The sequence below is a fragment of the Chionomys nivalis genome, chromosome 2, assembly GCF_950005125.1.
Source record: "Chionomys nivalis chromosome 2, mChiNiv1.1, whole genome shotgun sequence".
Classification (NCBI taxonomy): domain Eukaryota; kingdom Metazoa; phylum Chordata; class Mammalia; order Rodentia; family Cricetidae; genus Chionomys; species Chionomys nivalis.
Window position 1 is genome coordinate 12,117,071 of NC_080087.1, and position 18,496 is coordinate 12,135,566.

The 18,496-nt window shown below is 40.7% G+C and overlaps 1 protein-coding gene across 2 annotated transcripts in view; it reads right to left on the reverse strand.

The window, feature by feature from the left end:
* Tulp4 (TUB like protein 4) overlaps window positions 1-18,496 on the reverse strand; it is a 180,847-nt gene that overhangs the window by 111,525 nt on the left and 50,826 nt on the right. The window lies entirely within an intron of this gene.

Sequence of the window (18,496 nt, forward strand, 5' to 3'; positions counted from 1 at the left end):
AAAGTAAAAGAAATGGAACTTAAAATTAGAAGCTTAAAAAGATGTCTGAAAGTTGGGTGTGGGGCTCATGTTTAGAGTTCTAGGGCTCTAAAAGTAGAGGCAGAGCTTTTGGTGTACATGTCATCTGTTCAAGGCCAGTCTGGGCTACGAGACAGTGTCTTTAAAAAAGTAAAGCAAAACAAATAACAAACATATAAAGACATGTTTAGCAAATAAGGAGGCAGGAAATAAATACCAAAGACTAATGGGAATGGGGGGGGGGCACAGCACATGACGACAAAGAAACAAGACAAACAGAAAACTGGTAGGCCCGAGCACACTCCTAATCATTACACTAAGTGGAAAGTTTCTAATATAGTCCTTGTAGCAGACTAACTACAGGTCAGGATACTGTTTCCAACAGCAGGAATAGAGTGTGCTTTCCTGCTGACCCCTCACTGGGTAGGTGTTTACTTATCCAATGGTCATTTCCCTTACTCAGACCTTAGAGTCTTACTCTAACAATCTTCCATCCCTATTATTATAACATCTAAATGACAAATAACTGCAAAACATGTATTAATGGATGGATGTCTTCCCCTTCCACCTTATTTTCTGGTTATTGTTATCACCCATTTTGTAATAGAACCAAAGTTGTCCTCAGCTCTATATTTACTTACCAGCAGTGTTCTTTTTCAGCAATCTTCGGATCACTTAGTCAATATCAACTTGGAGACTGATTCTTAAAGCATATTTCATAACATGTTTTACAGCAGTTTTCTTCCAGATTAAACCCTTCCATATTGAAACAAGCTTGTTAAGAGCCAGGACTTTGCCGGGCAGGGGTGGCACATGCCTTTGATCTCAGCACTTAAGAGGCAGAGGCAGGCAGATTTCAAGTTTGAGGCCAGCCTGATCTACAGAGTAAGTTCCAGGACAGCCAGGGCTGTTACACTGAAAAACCCTGTCTTGAAAAACAAACAAGCAGGGCTGGAGAGATGGCTCAAAGGTTAAGGGCACTGACTGTTCTTCCAGAGGTCCTGAGTTCAATTCCCAGCAACCACATGGTGGCTCACAAACATCTGTAATGAGATCTGGTGCCCTCTTCTGGCCTGCAAGTATACAGACAAATAGAACACTGTATACATAATAAATAAATAAATCTTAAAAACAAACCAACAAACAAAGCAAAATCCAGTCTGCAACCTGTTGACTGCCTGCAGGTTGTATACTGTATGCTAGGTGTCGGCTTCCGCGAGCTAACTACATGCTAGAGTGGACTTTGGCGATGCAGACTTCTTTTATCTTTATGAGTCATTTCTGGTCTTGTAAGCAACCCTAATTAAAACACACTGGTTCTTCAGGTTGACTTCAGTGGTATCTTTACTTTGGTCTGCTGTCAGCTCCCTATCTGAGGTGAATAGATCTTTGTTAAGAACAGTGTCCCACAACATACACCTTAGATAGACACTGCTTTTCCCATAAGAGACTGCTAGCTCAAAGGGTGAGCTCAGAGTCGGTCCATCCTGGAATTCTGTCTCAAGGCTCTGCACCCTGAGAACTCACCGATACGGACAGGCAGGCACAGGAAGGCTTCTTAATGTTTCACAGGCGCTGTGTTCTGGGACAGAGCCTGGATGTGAAGCTGTTTGTGGCTAACCTCCTGCCACAGTCATCTGGAGATGGGGCAGTGCGGCAGAGGGCTTCAATTAATGTGTTCAAAACCAAGGAATCAATTCTGACCATTAGCCACATTATTTTGGAGGTGGGAGAGGGAGCTTCAGTTTTTTTTTTAATCAAATAATTAATTCTGATCATTAGCACAGCTGGTTCCAGCAAGTCCCCCCAAAGCCAGACCCAAAAGCAGACAGATGGTCCTGAAGAATCACTGCTAGCTTTAATGATCCAAAGGTCAAAAAGTAATCAGAGTAAAATGTAAACTTTCCTGTGTGCCAAGACCTACTGAGCTTAAGAAGGGAAGAAAAATGCATAATTTTAATATGTTTAACTTCCATGTTTAAAATTATGTTAGTTCCTTTGGAGAATACAACCAGAAAAGGATGCAAAAATAACTACCAAAGAAAGATTCTTCTTTGAATAAGAAAAAAGTGATTCAGTTCTTCCCTTCATGTTCCATCACTACACACAATCATGAACAAAACTCATTTCCTTCTAGGACAAAGGGAAAGAGGGGGTGACTGGCACAGAAACCCACATAAAGGAAAGAACCAAATGAGGGAAGACTTCCTGTGAAGTCACTGCTTTTTCCCTATTCAACGTCAAAGAATCTATATTGAAGTAGTGAGCATAGTTGCTAACTATTTGGAAACAAAGCCTCACAGCCAGCATCAAGTGTGCATTCCCCTAGGGGTCTGACGCAAGCCAACTGTTGGCCTTCTCATCTCCCCTATCAAAATAAGCATTTTCCTCCAAGTTGTCTGTGTTTCAATCGGTGTAGGGAAAAGCGCCAAAGAAACGCACCCTGGGACGCAAGCGGCGGACACTGGCATGCGCAGACGTGGCGGATGCGGGATAGTCCAGGCATGAAATAGTGAAGCCCACACTGAGAGCAGATCGCCCCACTACAATTGAATCAAGTAGGTTTTGGGGGGCCTGGCCTGAAGAATGGGAGGCCTTTTATTGGCGAGCTGCGACCTCTCTCTCCCTGGCACATCCCAGCTTGTGCCCAGGGCCCTCCTTCACTCCCCCTCCCTTCCACGGGGCCGCAGGATCACCCAGTATAGCCTGTTTGGGCCCTGGGTCGGGAGCTAGGGGCAGAGGGCAGTGGGAGTTTCTCTGTTTTGGTGACTGGCCTGCAGAGGAGTAGGCCTTTTGTTAGCGAGGTCCCTGGCGAATGGGGAGCCTGGTCCTGGTCCTGAAGACCCTTCTGAGTGGTGAGAGAGATCTAGGCCCACGGCGGGAGCCAGGAAACGGAGCGAGGGCACTTTGTAAGCCCGGCCCTTGGCCAGCAGGGAAACCTGTTCCTGTTTGAAAAGACACATTAGATAGCATCAATAGGAGGAGATGCGCAGGCACCAAGGCAAGAATTCACCCAAAAATCTGAAAAACAACATGAAAACACCAGAACCCAATGATCTTACAACACAAAGACTTGAACACCCTAACACAGAAGAAGTGGAAAAAATTGACTTTATGAAAGCAATAGAGTCCCTTAAACAACATGTAAAAAACGCCCTTATAGAAATGGATGAGAAGTATAACAAAAAGTTTGAAGAAATGAGTAAATACGTAAATGATACTCTGGGAAACCAAGAAAAAACGATCAAACAGGTAATGGAAACAGTTCAAGAAGCAAGGAAGAAAACACAAACTGAGGACCAGCTGGATATGGAAAATCTAGGTCAACTAGCAGAGACTACAGAAACAAGCATAATCAGTAGACTACAAGAGATAGAAGAAAGAATCTCAGATTCTGAAGACAACATAGAGAAAATAAACGGACTGATCAAAGAAAACGGCAAAACCAACAAATTCTCATCACAAAACGTTCAGGAAATATGGGACACAATAAAAAGACCAAACCTAAGAATAATAGGGATAGAAGAAGGAGAAGAGGCATAGCTCAAAGGCCCAGAAAATATTTTTAACAAAATTATGGAAGAAAACTTTCCCAACATAAAGAAAGATATTCCTTTGAATATCAAGAAGCATACAGAACACCAAACAGACTGGATCAAAAAAAAAACATCCCCTCGCCATATTATAATCAAAACACAAAATATACAGATTAAAGAAAGAATATTAAGAGCTGCAAAGGAAAAAGGGCAAGTAACTTTTAAAGGTAAACTGATCAGACTTACACATGACTTCTCTATGGAAACCATGAAAGCCAGAAGGTCCTGGATAGAGGTACTGCAGAATAAGAGACCATGGATGCAAACCCAAACTACTATTCCCAGCCAAGCTATCATTCACTATCAATGGAGAAAACAAGACATTCCAGGATAAGAACAAATTTAAACAATACGTAGCCACAAATCCAGCCCTACAGAAAGTAATAGAAGGAAAATCACAACCCAAGGAATCCAACATAGCCAACACTGCCTACAACAACTCAGGCATCTAGCAACCCTTCACCAGCACGACTCAAAGAAGGGAGACACACAAACTCTACTACCAAAATCAATAGGAATAACTGGAGTAAACAACCACTGGTCATTAATATCACTTAATATTAATGGTCTCAATTCACCTATAAAAAGGCACAGGCTAAGAGACTGGATACGAAAACAGGATCCAACATTCTGCTGTTTGCAAGAAACACATCTCAACCACAAAGACAGGCATCTACTCAGAGTAAGGGGTTAGGAAAAGGTTTTTTAAGCAAATGGTCCTAAAAAAAAAAAAAAAAAGCAGGTGTGGCCATACTAATTTCTAACAAAACTGACTTCAAACTAAAATCAATCAGAAGAGATCAAGATGGATACTTTATACTCATAACAGGAACAATTCATCAGGATGAAGTCTCAATCCTGAATATCTACGCCCCTAATATAAAAGCACCCACTTATTAAAAGAAATATTACTAAAACTCAAGGCAGACATCAAACCACACGCACTAGTAGTAGGAGACTTCAACACACCTCTCTCACGAATGGACAGGTCAGACAGAAACCTAATAGAGACTTAAGAGAATTGTTGGAGGTAATGAAGCAAATGGACTTAACAGACATCTATAGAACACTCCACCCAAATAGGAAAGAATATACTTTCTTCTCTGCAGCTCATGGAACCTTCTCGAAAATTGACCATATACTCGGAAACAAAGGAAACCTCCACAGATACAAAAAAATATCAGTGTCCACCTGTGTCTTATCAGATCACCACGGATTAAAGTTAGAAGTCAACAACAAGGCTACCCCCAGAAAGCCGACAAACTCATGGAAACTGAACAGTCAACTACTGAACCACACCTGGGTCAAGGAAGAAATAAAAAAAGAAATTAAAGTCTTCCTGGAATTTAATGAAAACAAAGAAACAACATACTCAAACCTATGGGACACGATGAAAGCAGTGCTCAGAGGAAAGTTCATAGCACTAACTGACCACTTAAAGAAAACGGAGAAAGCATACATTGGGGACTTAACAGCACACCTGAAAGCTCTAGAAAAAAAAAGAAGCAGACGCACCCAGGAGGAGTAGAAGACTGGAAATAATCAAACTGAGGGCTGAAATCAACAAAAAAGAAACACAGAAAACAGTCCAAAGAATCAATTAAACAAAAGGTTGGTTCTTGGAGAAAATCAACAAGATCGACAAACCCGTATCTAAGCTAATTAAACGACAGAGAGAGAACATGCAAATAAATAAGATCAGAAATGAAAAGGGAGACATAACCACAGACACAGAGGAAATTCAGAGAATCATTAGATCTTACTACAAAAGCCTGTATGCCACAAAACTGGAAAATGTTAAAGAAATGGACATTTTTTTTTAGATAAGTACCATATACCAAAGCTAAGCCAAGACCAGGTGAACGATCTAAATAGGCCTGTTAGTCGCGAAGAATTAGAAACGGTTATCAAAAATCTCCCTTCCAAAAAAAGCCCAGGACTAGATGGTTTCAATGCAAAATTCTACCAGAGCTTCCAAGAAGACCTAATACCTATACTTCTTAATGTATTTCACAATATAGAAACAGAAGAGTCATTGCCAAATTCCTTTTATGAAGCTGCAGTTACTCTGATACCAAAACCACACAAAGACCCAACCAAGAAAGAGATTTACAGGCCTATCTCACTCATGAACGTCAACGCAAAAATTCTCAATAAAATACTGGCAAACTGAATCCAAGAACACATTAGAAAAATTATCCATTATGATTAAGTAGGCTTCATCCCAGGGATGCAGGGCTGGTTCAACATACGAAAATCTATCAATGAAATCCATCATATAAATAAACCGAAAGAAAAAAACCATATGATCATTTCATTAGATGCTGAAAAAGCATTTGACAAAATTCAACACCCCTTTATGATGAAGGTCTTGGAGAGATTGGGGATACAAGGATCATACCTAAATATAATAAAAGTTATTTACAGCAAGTCGACAGCTAACATTAAATTAAACGGAGAAAAACTCAAAGCCATCCCACTAAAATCAGGAACACGACAAGGATGTCCACTCTCTCCATACCTCTTCAATATAGTGCTTGAAGTTCTAGCAATAGCAATAAGACAACATAAGAGGATCAAGGGGATTCATATTGGAAAGGAAGAAGTTAAGCTTTCGTTATTTGCAGATGATATGATTGTATACATAAGCTACCCCAAAAACTCTACCAAAGAACTCCTATAGCTGATAAACACCTTTGGTAATGTAGCAGGATACAAGATCAACTCCAAAAAATCAGTTGCCTTCCTATACACTAAGGATAAGGAAGCAGAGAGGGAAATCAGAGAAGCATCACCTTTCACGATAGCCACAAATAGCATAAATATCTTGGGGTAACTCTGACCAAGGAAGTGAAAGATCTATTTAACAGGAACTTTAAGTCGTTGATGAAAGAAATCGATGAGGACACCAGAAAATGGAAGGATCTCCCTTGCTCTTGAATTGGGAGGATCAACATAGTAAAAATGGCAATTCTACCAAAAGCAATCTATAGATTCAACACAATCCCCATTAAAATCCCATCAAAATTCTTCACAGATCTGGAAAAGACAATAATCAACTTTATATGAAAAAAACAAAAAACTCAGGATAGCCAAAACAATCTTATACAATAAAGGATTGTCTGGAGGCATTACCATCCCTGACTTCAAACTCTATTACAGAGCTACAGTATTGAAAACAGCTTGGTATTGGCATAGAAACAGAGAAGTCGACCAATGGAATCGAATAGAAGACCCTGACTTTAACCCACAAACCTATGAACACCTGATTTTCGATAAAGGAGCTAAAAGTAAACAATGGAAAAAAGAGAGCATCTTCAACAAATTGTGCTAGCAAAACTGGATGTCAATCTGTAGAAGAATGAAAATAGATCCATATCTATCACCATGCACAAAAATCAAATCCAAATGGATTAAAGACCTCAATATCATCCCGAACACACTGAACCTGATAGAAGAGAAAGTGAAGTACTCTAGAACACATGGGCACAGGAGACCACTTCCTACGTGTAACCCCAGCAGCACAGACACTAAGGGCATCATTGAATAAATGGGACCTCCTGAGACTGAGAAGCTTCTGTAAAGAAAAGGACACTGTCACTAAGACTAAAAGGCAACCCACTGACTGGGAGAAGATCTTCACCAACCCCGCAACTGACAAAGGTCTGATCTCCAAAATGTATAAAGAACTCAAGAAACTAGACCGTAAAAGGCTAATCAACCCAATTATAAAATGGGGCACTGAGCTGAACAGAGAATTCTCAACAGAAGAAGTTCAAATGGCCAAAAGACATTTAAGGTCATGCTCAACTTCCTTAGCGATCAGGGAAATGCAAATCAAGACAACTTTAAGATACCATCTTACACCTGTCAGAATGGCTAAAATCAAAAACACCAATGATAGCCTCTGCTGGAGAGGTTGTGGAGAAAGGGGTACACTCATCCATTGCTGGTGGGAATGCAAACTTGTGCAACCACTTTGGAAAGCAGTGTGGCGGTTTCTCAGGAAAGTCGGAATCAACCTACCCCTGGACCCAGCAATACCACTCTTGGGAATATACCCAAGAAATGCCCTATCATACAACAAAAGTATATGCCCAACTATGTTCATAGCAGCATTGTTTGTAATAGCCAGAACCTGGAAACAACCTAGATGCCCTTCAATGAAAGAATGGATGAAGAAAGTATGGAGTATATACATATTAGAGTACTACTCAGCAGTAAAAAACAATGACTTCTTGAATTTTGCATGCAAATGGACGGAAATAGAAAACACTATCCTGAGTGAGGTAAGCCAGACCCAAAAAGAGGAACATGGGATGTACTCACTCATATTTGGTTTCTAGCCATAAATAAAGGACATTGAGCCTATAATTCATGATCCTAGAGAAGCTAAATAAGGTGAACCCAAAGAAAAACATATAGGCATCCTCCTGAATATTAACCTTCATCAGGCGATGAAAGGAGACAGAGACAGAGATCCACATTGGAGCACCGTACTGAAATCTCAAGGTCCAAATCAGGAGCAGAAGGAGAGGGAGCACAAGCAAGGAACTCAGGACCGCGAGGGGTGCACCCACACACTGAGACAATGGGGATGTTCTATCAGGAATTCACCAAGGCCAGCTGGCCTGGGTCTGAAAAAGCAAGGCATAAAACCGGACTCGCTGAACATAGTGGACAATGAGGACTACTGAGAACTCAAGAACAATGGCAATGGGTTTTTGATCCTACTGCACTTACTGGCTTTGTGGGAGCCTAGGCAGTTTGGATGCTCACCTTACTAGACCTGGATGGAGGTGGGTGGTCCTTGGACTTCCCACAGGGCAGGGAACCCTGATTGCTCTTCGGGCTGATGAGGGAGGGAGACTTGATGGGGGGGGGATGGAAATGGGAGGCGGTGGCGGGGAGAAGGCAGAAATCTTTAATAAATAAATAAATAAATTTTAAAAAATTTTAAAATTTCATAATAAGTAAAAGTTAAAAAAAAAAAAAAAGAAAGAAAAAGAAACACGCCCTGGCTCTGAAATCAGAGCCAGTGAAAGAAATACACCCTGGCTCAGAGATCTGATCCAGTGAAAAAAATACTTTAGGCCTGAACTCAGTACCAAAGAAATACATCCTGGCTCTGAAACTAGTGCCAAAGAAACACACTTTGCTCTGGAATCAGAGCCAGTGAAAGAAGTAAATAGGTCCTGGCCTCAAAACTAGAGCCAAAGCCGGGTGATGGTGGCACACGCCTTTAATCCCAGCACTCAGGAGGCAGAGGCAGGCAGATCTCTGTGAGTTCGAGACCAGCCTGGTCTACAGAGCTAGTTCCAGGACAGGCTCCAAAGCCACAGAGAAACCCTGTCTAGAAAAACCAAACCAAACCTACAGCCAAGAAGCAAAAAAAAAAAAAAAAAAAAAAAAAAGGCCAGTGAAAGAAACACACTTTGGCCCTAAAATCAGAGCCATCTCTGACCCTGACCAACTAAACTAACCAATCCCTGGGCAGGAAAAACTAGCCAATCCTTGAGCAAGAAAAACTAACCAATCCCTCTTCTCCCTGGGTAAACTCCACCCCTAAGAAGCCCTATATAAGCCCTGTACCTGTTCAGTTTGTAACTGCCCTTTTTCCACCCTGGCAGAGGCAGTTACTCTCTTGGATTCTTCCCTCCCAATGAATCTCACTGAATGAGGTTTGAGTGAATTCCTCTTTTGCTGGAGTAGAGTCAGAGCAGAGCGAGGCAGGACTGTAACACTTTCACTGGGGGAGCCTTCCCCTAGCAACTCCGAACTGACTTTGCCAGGGAAACTAGAGACAGAGGAGCAGAACAGGGCTGGAACACTTTCACTGGGGAAACCTTCCTGTAGCAGAGCAGAGCTGCTACACTCCAGAGCACAGGAGCCAGAGCAGAGCTGTAACATTGGGGAAACCTTTCTCTAGAGCAGGGCTATAAGTTGCTACACTTACTGTGACCTGTGCTATTCCCTGGTTTCCGAATGCAAGGATCCCTTTCCATTTGAGCTGTGACACTTACAGTCAGGCCTTTAGAATTTTCTATGAATTGTGTATTATTACCCTACAAACGTTATTCCTGTCTTCCAATAAAAGGTCTCTAAATGGCCTCTTTATACCCAAGATTAACCAGATGTGTTACGTACAGCTAATTTATAGAAGATACCCACTTTTCTTACCTAATTTTCTATAAGAACCAACAAATTCATTTATTTCTTGTTACTCAGTGACACCTCAAACAATTTACCAGGGAAGCTCTCTTTGTAAAAAGGTACTAACTTCTTAAAACAAGGCATAAATTCACGTGACACAGTAAGTTTTCTCCAGATCTATCAGTAAAGTGTGTATGTCAGAGGACTGAGGGATTCGCTTAAATAAAAAAGAGAAATCTTAACAGCTGACCTAAGGTGATCTGTGCTTGTATGGAGTGTTCACCCTCCACTCTACAAGTTTGCTTTGAGCCTTAGTAGCTCTAGGGGCCTTGAGTTTAATTGCCCTACAGACCAGGCTGGTTCAGGACTCAAAGATCTGTTTGTCGCAACCTCCTGAGTGCTGTGATTCACCATGCCCTGCCTTCGCTCTGGTTTCTGTTGAGGCCATTGCTTATACTGTTAAAGTAGAGCAGTGACCAAACCTCCTAGATGGTACCCTCAGGCTACCATGAGCTGGGATTACAAGTGTGGTCCACAACACCAGGTTTCCGGAAATTAAATTCTAAATGAAAGAGGTGGGAAATACATTGCTCTGAGGAAGATAAAATGGGCAGTGTCACTCTAAACAGAGTAGTCTGGGCTGGGAGTATGTGGCTCAATTGGTATAATTTTTGCCTATACCAGAATCCAGAGAATAATCTTAGTGCCTCACCAAGAATGGCAGGAACAGTAACTTGGCAAGGCAATTCTAAAAAAAAAAAAAAAGTGCAACCAGAACCTAGAAGGACAAACAAGCACATCAGAGCAGGCAAGGCGCAAAGTTTTTTAATTTGGTGACTGTGTCTTTTCCCCATTGGCTGGGGTCAGACCTCACAGCCTTTCACAACTGTTCAGTTTTCAAACAAGGTACAAAAGAAATGGAAGAAAAGGTGGAAAGGGTTGGGTCAGCTGCTTTGAGCCATGAAATTCTGGTCAATGGCATGACTGACATCACATAAACCAAGTGTGGCAGCTCATGTCTATAATCCCACCACCGGGAAGGTAGAGGCAAGAAAGAACTTCAAAGCCATACTTGGCTACCTATCTGTTTGAGGCTATCCTGAAATACATGTTACATGTTTCCAAAAAATAATGATAGAGTGGACCTGGAATAGCTCTAAGGAAAGGAAAGGAAGACTGTAAGCGGACTCATAGTAGGGTGAGGAGTCCCTGTAGAGGGATCTGCAGCACAGCATTCATAGAGCACACTCACACCCACACAGACTCACATTTGCCTCCGTGACTAGCTCCCTAATGCTTACACCAGTTTTTACAGGAACATCTAAAGTGTCTAGTTCCAATGCCATATGTCTTCCTCATCCCTGAGCTACACACCTCCACCAACCTTTACTGAGCAGTGTCTGAGAAGTAGATCTGTGAGTGGCAGAGAAGGGTTGAAAAGCTACAAGTCAAGCACTTCTCCTGGGGGAATTCCAAACTAAACCATTAAAAACAGCATCTGTTTGGTACTTGTTAGTCTCCTGGAAAATCTCCAATTTAATCTACAAAGTAGCCAAGTAATTGAGGATTCATTCAGTTCTCACAAGTGGTTGCTAGGTCAGGTTCAGTAGACTGCCCAGCCTTACTTCCTAAGTGGCTGAAAGTCCAACTGTGAGGGAGCATAAGCCATACCTTCTGAGTATAGCACATGACTGAGGTCCTAAAGCAGCACAATTAGGTGATCAAAAAGTGACAGCATCACAGCTGGTGAAAGTGAAAGCTGCTTTGCTTGGCTCTGACCAACAAACCATGAGGCAGTTCAATTCTTGGAGACTTTTCTGGGCACAGGATCACACCGTTGGTATAGTTCTGCCAGCTGATGAACATGAGGGCAGATGGTAAAGTGCTCTCTGCTAATCTAATGGAACTGCTGGCATCTGTGGGCCTGCTGGCTTACCCTGGCATTTTTATGTAAGATCTCAAAGGTACATCACAAGCAATGCTGCCACCTGGGAAAGGCAATCTTCTCAGAATGTTCTTCCCACAGAAGACAACATTTACATCTAAAAATGTTTGTTAGAAAACAGATCTCCAACAAATGGTACTGGCCAACAGTGAATACCCGACAGGCCTCTGCTTAGCCCTGCCCTTCAAAACAGCAGTGTGTTCACTCAAGAAAACATGGTTTTTGGGACAAGCTCTCATTTCTGGACAAATAAAATCTTTACTGAAGACAGACTAAGCAAATTACAACTCAGAAAATAGGTGACAGAAAGTCAACAAAACCCAAGTGTCTTCCTATTGGTTCCCTGACCATCATGGGGGCTACTAAGGATTCAGGATCAGTTTCCTTGACACTTCTTTCCTTTACATTATGCATCTTTAAAAACAATAACAAAATGCAACAACAAAACAGAATAAGACAAAACAACCAAGACAGGTCTCTCTATGTAACCCTGGCTATCTTGGAGCTATCTATATAGATCAGGTTGGCTTCGAACTAAGAGATCCTCTTAGTTCCTCTACCTCCCAAATGCTGGAATCAAAGGTGTGAGTTACCATGCCTAGCACATTGTGCATCCTCTAAAAGAGCAAATGAGTGACTCAATATTTTGAATTTCAGTTGCATGGGGTAACTCTTTCCCTCCCTACTTCTAGCTAAGGGTTAACTCATCAATGGGGGTATGGAAGGTGTCTTTTACACAACCTCCAATAGCAAAAAGGTATTGGAGAGTCTAGTTCTCATTCCTGCACCTTCTCCATTGTCAGGAAGAACAATCTCTTGTCTTAAATAACAGCTCTGCAATAAAATGGAGCTCTAGGACACCGGTGATTCTTGGATTGGAATCTCTCAAAATAGTGGACTCAAGATGACTGCATATTTAAAAAAAAAAAAGTGACCAAACTCACTGCCAGGATTCTACAAAAGGAGGAATCAGCCTTAGGGGGGGACTATCTGTAAATAGACTACTATCTGTAAATAGACTGAGAAACTAAAGAGATTTTTTTAAAGATGTATATTCACAATTATCTCACTAATTAAAATTCTAACTTCCTTAGAGGAAATCTCTCTGTTCTTTAGTTCAGCTATGTATAGAAGAGTTTTTAAGAAAGATTGCCTGGCATGTCTGAGCTTAATTAGTGCTTGTCTTGCTGTAGGAAGTCATAGATAAAAGACTCTCTAATGATTACAAAGCGTATGTTGCTTTTCGTACCAGCAGTACGCAGTACTCTTGAGTCTACTTATAAGCTAGAAGTAAATATGCATGGATTCCTCTATAACTTGAATTTTGAAAAGGCTTTATCCCATTCAAATACTAATCAGGCCCAATCCTACTTAGTTTCCAAAAACAGAGAGAGATCAGATGAATCCAAGGTAGCATGATAAAAGACTAAAACAGGACTTCAAACTCTGATTCAGAATCTCGCAATAAATACTACCATATTTCATTATGTTAAAAAAAAATAAGTCTTTTTTCATGGCAGATTATCCAATAAGCAAAGTCAAAAGTTATATAAAATATTTAGAGAAATATATGTTATATATACCAAAGATAAAGGACTAATAATATCCCCAATATACAAAGACTAATCTATTTTTTGGGCATGGTCTTACGACCATGATCTTTAAGGCCCAGGCTGGTCTCAAACTCTTATTTCTGTCTCTTCCTCCTGAGTACTCATATCAGAAGTACATTAATTACCACAATATCTAGCAACAAAAAAACTTATAAAAGTTTGAAGGTTCAGTGGTACATGAACGGTTAGCATGCATAAGGCTCTAGTTCAATCCCTGGCACCAAAAGTTAATTAATTAAAATAAAAAATACAAGATAAGTGACCCAAATTCTTAACTATCAGTGGATGAAGAAGACCAAACACAGTGGCCCACACTGTAATGCGAACTCCTTAGAAGCTTGAGCCAGGAGGCCTCAGTGTCTTGAGGTCAACCTGAACAGCAAACCAAGACCCATAATTCATAAGGTAGGAAAAAAAAAATGGGCCCTGGATATTTGCTAAACAAAACAAAACAAAAAAAACCCTTCAACTTTGCTCTTAAAAAGAGACATCCATTATAGGCTAGTGTCTGATACGAGGAAAAACGTTTTTTTTTTTTTTTTCCTTTCAGTCTGAATCACTTCCATTAAAATACTTTCTAGGCCCATCCATTTTTCTGAAAACTTCACTTTTTCTTTACAGTTGAATCATTTTCTATTTTGTATAAGTATCACATTCTCCTTAACCATTCATCTGCTGGTGGACTAGCCTCAAGGACCAACTATAAATAGGACAAGAAACTAAAAAGGTTAAAGAAAGAAAAAGACTGTATTCACAATTATCTCACTAATTCTAACTTCTGGATGGTTATTTCCAAATAACTACCAGTAGCAGGGTAAGTGTGGGTATAACCTAATACTTAAGAGGACAGGAGAGGGTGGGGTGATAGTAGATGAGGAGGAAAGATAAAATACCCCAAAAGGACACCAGAATCATGAAAAAAGATGAAGTTATGTGTGTGATAATCACATCACATATAACCCCCCGCAGAGGGAAGAGGAGGATTCTCAGGAGCATGAATCAGACTAGAGAAACACGCTAACAACGAGGGAATTTCAGTAGAGTGACAATCCTTCTATTTTGTTCCAACTTTGATGCACGCTTAATTTAGAAAAATATTTAATGCCTTTTATCCAAGGTTCTAAGACTTGCCTTTATGATTTCCACAGGAAGAGTGTCTAAAATTGCACAGTACAGTAAACAGCTATTAGCAAAGGAGCACCTGCAAGATGGCTAACCCAGACTTAGATACGCTAAATTCCAAGATGGCTAGCCCAGACTTAGAAACGCTGAATTCCAAGACTAAATATTTTTTTATTATTATTATTTTATTTTATTTATTTATTTTGAATTAAAATTTTCCACCTCCTCTTCACATTCCTCCCTCCCCCATCCCCTCCCCCTCCCTCTCCTTTTTTAAAAAAATATGTATTTATTTATTTATTATGTATGCAATATTCTGTCTGTGTGCATGTCTGCAGGCCAGAAGGGGGCACCAGACCTCTTTACAGATGGTTGTGAGCCACCATGTGGTTGCCGGGAATTGAACTCGGGACCTTTGGAAGAGCAGGCAATGCGCTTAACCACTGAGCCATCTCTCCAGCCCTTCTCCTTTTTTAAGAGTATAAATACCACTCAAAAATTTTATATTAATTACATGTAGAAATAATATCAAGAATACTAGGTTATATCTTATTAAAATTAATTCATTTGTCTATTTCTAAAAACAGCGTTTACTTAAATTTAATATTGGATATGTGGTTACTATTATATTCTTACCAAACATTAAAGATCTAGAATATGATATTGTTTTCTTTTTGAATTTTAAGAAGTGTCATCAGCTTTTAATCACAGCACTGGGAAGGCAGAGGCAGGTGGATCTCTGGGAGATCCAGGCTGGGCTGGCCAGCTTTGTCTACATAGTGAGTTTCAGGATAGTAATGGCTATGTAGAGAACCTGACTCAAAGAAAGAAAGGAAGGAAGGAAGGAAGGAAGGAAGGAAGGAAGGAAGGAAGGAAGGAAGGAAGGAAGAAAGGAAGGAAGGAAGGAAGGAAGGAAGAAAATAAAAGAGAAAATTTAAAAAAAAGAGAGAGAGAGAGAAAATTTAAGAACTCCCCTTAAGCAATTCCTTTGGTAAAGAGAAAAATGTTGATTTATACTGAAGATCCTAACTCCAGTAAGTGATTTCAATCTTAAAAATAAGCAATTCGGTATTTCAAAAATAATTAAAAGGAAAACTAAACAAGTACTCTTGCTCATGTGAAGTCCTTCCCTAACTGACCACATTCAATCACTTTTGTTTTCTGTATGAATAAAATCATTTCTCAAAGTCCTAAATATAAACTCATAGCATCTTACAAAGTCTTTAAACATTTATTTCTGCTACCAACAAGTCTACAGTCTTTAATAATTAGTGCTTCTAATGTAATTTTCTTTAACACTTGTTTCTGAGGGCCTAAAAGTATAAAAAAAGAAAGAAAAAGAACTTAGCAGATTTAAACACTGTTAGATGGGTGGGTTATACAGAGAGGGGGAAAAAAAGATGCTATTGCCCTGAACAGGAGGTATTCTAGGATAAAGAAAGGTCTCTAAGACACAGTGTCTTCTGCATTTTAGAAGATCAAATCTAACTAGGCCAAGTGGAAAAAACAACATATGTCACTGAGCATTCCCTAAAACAGCAACAATGAGGAAGAGAAACCAAATGTAGGTTGCCAGAAGGTATAATAAAAGCACCCAGCAGTGCAATCTTAGGCAAAACATACAGGCTTGTTTGTTTTGGAAGCTCAGAGTCAAGTGTGTGGGTAGATACAACTAGAATCCCTTCTTACAACATCCCATGGCAGCTTTGACTTTTAGACCAAAAGCAAAATAAAACAAAACAACAACCTCCTAAAATATGATGCCCACTGCCAAGTGTTCTAAGGACACATTTCTGCAATTAGACATAAAGGGCTTGTTGAAATGTCTTCTAACAATTCTATGTACACTGGAAGTCATAGGTCAAATTCTGTTGCCTTGAAAAGCAGCTGCACAAGTTTCCTATAATAGCTACTCAAGAGCACCTTGCAAATAAGAAAGCAAAACACAGGCTGGAGAGATGGATCAAAGGTTAAGAGCACTAGCTGCTCTTTCAGAAGTCCTGAGTTCAAATCCAACAACCACATGGTGGCTCACGGCCATCTAAAATGACATCTGGTGCCCTCTTCTGGCTTACATGGGCATATGCAGGCAGAACACTGTATACAGACAGACAGACAGACAGACAGACAGACAGACAGACAAATCTAGAAGGGAGGAGGAAGAAAGAAAAGGAACACACTATAGGCACCCAGTATCCTAGGAACCCCAAACTGAGGGTGGAAGTAGTAACAGCAGCCTCATCTCTCTCAATGGAGTGCCCCTACCCCTACAACTCCCCATCAGTTTTTGTAAACCTCCAGAGCTTCTCTCACTTCACATTCCACTCTTCCATTCAGGAATCACCAAGACATTCAGCTACACTGTCCAGTGTTGTAAGAAGGCTGCTCGCTGGTTCCCGGCTGCTCAGCCCCAAAATAATCACAAAGAGACTATATTATTTGCAATACTGTTTGATCAATAGTTTAAGCGTATTTCTGGCTAACTCTTACATCTTAATTTAACCCATCTCCATTAATCTGTGCATCACCACAAGGTCATGGCCTACCAGAAAAATTTCAGTGAATCTGTCTCCTGTGGCTTCATGACTTCTTTTTTTGTTTTTGTTTTTGTTTTTCGAGACATGGTTTCTCTGTAGCTTTGGTGCCCGTCCCGGAACTAGCTCTTGTAGACTAGGCTGGCCTCGAACTCCCAGAGATCCACCTGCCTCTGCCTCCCGAGTGCTGGGATTAAAAGCGTGCGCCACCACCACCCGGTGCTTCATGACTTCTTGACTCCACCTCCTTTCTCCCAGCATTCAGTTTAGTTCCCCCCACCCTGCCTACATAAATTCGCCCTATCAACAGGACATGGCAGTTTCTTTATTAACGAATGGTATTCACAGCATACAGAGGGGAATCCCAAATCATTCCAGCCAGCCAAGGAAATGCAAAATGCAAATAAAGAAAACCCTAAGGATTGTTATAGAGTATTGGGGGAAACTCACTGATATCTCCAAGTTCTATGTTCCAGGACAAAGAACTGTACTAGGGATACATGGATATTAATAGAAACAGTGTATAAATAAAGATAAAATCACTCCCAAGAATAGGAGTGCTCTAATGATCTGGGAAAAGACATCTACTAGGACATAAGGCTCAATACCCTCTACAGGTCATTTACACAGGACCTTCCTCTCCCATCTTTGTATATAGGAGTCAGCTTTTTTCTCTCACATTATGTTCTGTTTGTTGCATTAGCAACAGGTAGAAAAAGGTTTCAAGTCCTCTGGAGACTGGCTTCTTTCACTATGTTACTCTTGATGCCAATGTCTCCAGCTCCTATTCCCCTATCACAGGATGACAGTGCGTCTGAGAACACGTTTTAGGAAGGGTGGGGAGGAAGGAGGGAGGGAGGGAGGGAGGGAGGGAGGGAGGGAGGGAGGGAGGGAGGGAGGAAGGAAGGAAGGAAGGTCTAACAATGTACACAACAGGGATGAAGGGATGAATCTACTACACCGAGTAAAAGAAGTACATAATGATAAACACGGGTTACCCTTCAGTGGGGACACGCCTTACTGATACAGAAGCACCTCCTAAAAGTCCTGATGGATACTACACCAAGATGAGACAGGAACTTGCTCTCTTTTCAGTCTGAAGATTTCATAGAGGTAAGAGCTCTCTAGCAGCTTAACTGCTTTGCTTTTCTGATCTTCAGTTTGAACCCCAGTATCTGTCTTTGGGTTTTTATTATTTGTGCTACAATAAGCTACCTAGTATAAGATATTTTATTACAACACCCAGAATGGTCTGAGATGAACGTAAAGTCAGAGAAGGAACAGCAGCAGGTCCCTGTAACAGGTACTGGAATACCCCATAGCTAATATGGTGGGAGTTTACATGAGAAACTCTAAGTTATATTGCTACAGTATGAATGCTGAGCTCCTCTCTAAATCCCTAAGTTGAAATATAACCTAAAGGGAAGGCCTTTATACAGCTATTAAGTCATGGGAGCAGAGCCCTCATGAAAGGGACTGGTACTCTCATAGGAGATTCCAGAGGATTCTTGACTT